Genomic DNA, 3,793 nt, shown 5'->3' with positions numbered 1-3,793 from the left:
CTACCTAAATATGTAACACTTTTTAGCAAAAGTACGACATCTAGCCCTTCGGGCTTTATAAATCTACGGATATATCAGCAATACTATTGGCATTGGTACTAAACTCGAACCCAGTCTCTTTCAGTTCTTTTTTATCATTCTGAGCGCATCGGTGGGTCTAAATAACACACCGGGATGAATATCGGTAGCAACAAATCTGCACAAATTTATTCGTTTGTACAACTTGCGATCCCATCTTCCTTTGCGTTAATTGCTCTCCCAGTAAACACATGACGTAAATTTGACGTTCAGATTGCATCAATTTTATCTCACATCCTAATGTGATGTAATATTAGCGTATTTTAAACGTTGCAATACCTGATGTTTAAAGACGAATATTGAAATGATGTCAAATTGACGTTTCTTTTACAGACATAATTTTTAAGTTTAGGTATGGATGTTGAAATAACGTCATGAAAAGATATGTCATAATTAAGATATAATTTTTATGTTGAATTGATGTCAATTATTTTACGTTTTAGTTAGACATGAATATCGATGTCAAAATAACGTAAATCAAAAGAACATCAAAATCAAGATGTCATTTTTATATTGATATGATGTTCATAATTTTACGTTTAATTTAGACATGGATGTCAATGTCAAAATAACGTCACGAAAGAGAACATTAAAATCAATATATTATTTTCATGTTGATTTGATGTTCATTATTTTATGTTATGAATTGACCCATGTTATGACATCATATAAATGTACGAGTGGAGAGTATTACGATGCAAACATTGATATGATATTTAATCGATATTGCAACCAAATATTTGAATGTAGTCAATTAATGGACATCAGAAGAATGTCTGCAATGATACATAATTTTGAAAGTATCATTTTGATGTTTATTCAATCACATTCATTTTGAATTGTTTTAAGCATCTCTGTATCCAAATGGGTCTATTAAACCATAGCATATATACGCCCCTGTCTCACATCCCGGTGAAACTTTTTCCTACAGCGGAAATAAAAATCGTGATGGTTCCAAGGTAAAATATCCAATGGGCATGATTTTGGAGTGCAACATTGAGTTTTGAACGGGGACGAAATCAAAGTCAATTTCTCAGTGTTGCTTAAATTCTAGGGTATTTTTCCCACCAGGGACACAATTTTTGCCAAATTTTCCAGTAGGGCTCGGGCCCCAGTGGGGCCGTGACACAGGGGTGTATATATGGGTGCTGAGAAAAGTAAAGTGTCCAAATACTTTTGGAAAGTTTTCGTTCCTTAGCTACCTAGCAGAGGTTACCTTCCTTGAATTGAAGAAACTCTTGCGGGACGAATCAGTCCGGTATCTTTAATTTCAAAGTTTGGTGAAAATTAATTCAGCCATTTTGACAATTGTGTGCTTTTCTAATCGGACAGATATGATACTGATAGTCATACTAACTTTATTGTTTTTTTTCCAGGGGGGAACTCAAAAACTCCCACGAATTTTGCGGGTAGAAGATATAAAAACTTATGGCGGTGAGCTTTCAATTATCACATAGCTTTTAATGGAGAATTAAAGTATATTAATCACATAGAAGGTCAGATTCATTAATCTTAAGTAAGCCATCAGCCGATCTTTAAAATAAAGTAAATAATGTTCCTTTGCAAATCTGATTTGCGATTCAAGAGAGTACCCCGCACTGTCATTGAATAAAAGACATGAATAAAAATATTTAGTTAGGTTTTGAAAACTACAAATTCTTTTTCAGCAGGGTTTAAAATACAGCTGAATGTATCTACACTTTTTTAATTTCCAATATTTTACATCTTAGCACTGATAGAATGGTATTTTTACCGAAAAGCTTTTGTTTTATTCAAGTAAGATTCCAATTATTGAAGTTGTGTGTTGTATCAAAACCCCTCTGTCTCTATGAACCTTATGAGAATTTTATAGCCATTGGGGATAATATGAGGACCTAAGTAAATGCCAATTTGCTTTTAATGAGTGGACTTGTAAATTCTATATTGGTTACAGTTAAAAAATCCTCAGAGGATGCCAAAAATATCTGTGTTTTTTTCAATAGGAATAAGGGTACTTGCAGTACTCAAAAATAACAAAAACTTAGGGTATTTTAGTCACCAGGGACGATTATTTGGCTGATTTTTCACTCACTAACCCCAAAATATCGCTGTATGCAAGAATGTATATTGAAAATACTGTTTTTATTCAGCTGGTCCACAAATAAGGGGGAGATCTCGCTAAAACTTGAGAAACTTTTCTCCATAACTCGGACGATTGGTTTGAGCTATGGAGACTTTACTGTACTACGTTTTCTCTTCAAAAAGTGTTATAAACCTTTCCAATTGTGAAATAAAGAAGAACCCTGCAGGAAATTTAATTAATTTGACTTTAAAAGAAACAATAAGTAACCTGTGAATAGAAATTTCAGCACATTTTCGTGTCTCATTTGAAACAAGCGATAGCCTAATTAGATATAAAAAAAATCACGAATATAATTTCGTCATTACCCCTGCAATAGCCTAACAACATTCTTGTAGACTCGTTGAAAAATAAATTTTCAACTCTAAAAATGGTTCATTCTTGGCATGAAGGTTTTCTTATCTTGTCTAATTTCTTTTCACAATTTGGAGAAAATAAGAAAATCTCAATTCCAAGGGTGTAGTCACGAAAACATCTATCCTAATATTAAAGGCTCTTCCGAAATTTGAGTTTGATATCTATCAACATAGTATAAGAAAGCCGCGGCTTTCTTATACTATGCTATCAAAGACCAAAAGACTTCATCTCAAGTAATATTTCGCCACTGGCAGTTTCAGTCTATCCGAGTCAGTGAAACAGGGGTGTCTACTAACCACCAAAAACAAATCAAAGAATCTACAAGGTTTTACTACAGTGATAAGCGGATACAATCATGGAAAAGGGTTAAGCGTCTACCCTTTAGAAACTATTGAACTATGAGCTCTAATTTTGGTATTAGACAATGTCAAGGTATCAAAAATATAAATTATCTGTCCGAAGTGCTTTTCTAGAGACACGACATAGGTCACGAAAGAGCTTGAAAAGAAAGGTTGTTGAGACGAGAAAATCTAGCTTTCATGAATCATAAGAGTCTTAGGAGAAATGCTGATGGTTTACCAATTTTTTTTACCCAGGCAAATTCATTGACTAGATAACGCTTCAAACCTATGTAGAATCAATTTGTACAATCAAACTAAAATCTGTTAAAAATAATTTAAATTAATCACTTGTTAACTATCACTCATCCGCTAATTAGAAAAGAAAATATAGGGTTTTGGCCATTTCGTACCAAAATCTTTGCCCGCTGTGAGTCCGATGTATGTTCGCCTTTTTTATAAGGATCTGACTAGGCAACGGCCGGGGAAAATAGAATTGTCTAGCGCAGGAAAATGAAACTAGAATTTTTCAACGGTTCCAGGTGCTTTACAATGCTAAAATTATTTTTCATATCCATCTGAGGGAGTCCCATCAGAGGGCTGTCTCACTGTTCTGAATATGTGATTTTCACAAGTGTAGGTCTGCTCGATCCACCAGCAGTAAAATGAGGCATATCCTTTTCTTTTCCTTTCACATCGAAGATTAAACTAGTCATAGCTTTCACTAAATGCCCACGCAGAAGATCATGTCATACACTTATAAAGCTTTTAATACCTTAAAGATTAAAGCATTAAAAATAATCAGGAATAATTGATTGATTTAATTATTGAATGATTGATTACTGCATATGCTTGAAAAAAAAACTATATTCCATTAACACAATACTTGAAGAATTCATGC

This window comes from Clytia hemisphaerica, unplaced genomic scaffold (assembly GCF_902728285.1).
Source record: "Clytia hemisphaerica strain Z4C2 unplaced genomic scaffold, Clytia hemisphaerica genome assembly, whole genome shotgun sequence".
NCBI classification, from domain to species: domain Eukaryota; kingdom Metazoa; phylum Cnidaria; class Hydrozoa; order Leptothecata; family Clytiidae; genus Clytia; species Clytia hemisphaerica.
The sequence above is the reverse complement of the archived record's forward strand: the minus strand, read 5'-3'. Positions refer to the sequence as shown.